Here is a 662-nt window from a genome sequence, read left to right as displayed (position 1 = left end):
ACTAGATGGCACTAACAGTTAAAGTAGTCAAGATGCTAATCGAAACGATAAGAACGGACGGTGTTAAATGTTTGTCGTCTTCTTTTTTATAAAATTTTATGGAGAAAGTAGGTTAAAGACGAAATCTTCCAATAGTATGTAAATAACTGATTTATTTAGAGAAGAAGGCGTGTATATTTAATAAAACACCAACGACAAGACCGATGAATTTTAGACGAGGAGGTTAGAGAATATAGCAGATCATACTTACCTGGCGCCGGGACAACCGTGATCCAGACGGCGGTTTCCCCAGGGTGAGGCTTGACCATTGCACTTGGGTCTAGCTGACTCCTGCCACTACCCCAAACTGGGGCAGATGGGGCGTGTAATTTGTGGTAGCTGGGGACTGCGTTCGCGCTTTCCCCTTGTAAATAACCAAAGAATAGAATCTTTCGTGATATCTATGTTGTATTTACTAGTTGCAGATTAGGTGGTTTGTTTTAATGTCATGTGATCACAATTGACGGTTAACCAATATGACAAAATACAGGTAACCCCCGTATAACACGGTAGTTACGTTCCAAAAAATTGCCGTGTTATACGAAACAAAAAACTAATACGGAAAGGAGGGTTAGGTTCCAAAAATTAAAAAAATGCTACTATATTTTCGTAATTAAGATAAA

General features: G+C 39.0%; 1 non-coding gene across 1 annotated transcript; it reads left to right on the top strand.

The window, feature by feature from the left end:
• The first annotated feature begins 242 nt into the window (after nt 1-242).
• LOC111634257 lies at nt 243-406 on the top strand. The gene has a single exon (XR_002758172.1). It is a non-coding gene; the product is annotated as a U1 spliceosomal RNA (small nuclear RNA).
• Nucleotides 407-662: the final 256 nt, after the last annotated feature.

The sequence above is a fragment of the Centruroides sculpturatus genome, unplaced genomic scaffold (genome assembly GCF_000671375.1).
Source record: "Centruroides sculpturatus isolate CEXI.00-Female unplaced genomic scaffold, Cexi_2.0 scaffold792, whole genome shotgun sequence".
Classification (NCBI taxonomy): domain Eukaryota; kingdom Metazoa; phylum Arthropoda; class Arachnida; order Scorpiones; family Buthidae; genus Centruroides; species Centruroides sculpturatus.
This window is presented reverse-complemented; position numbering and strand designations above follow the sequence as displayed.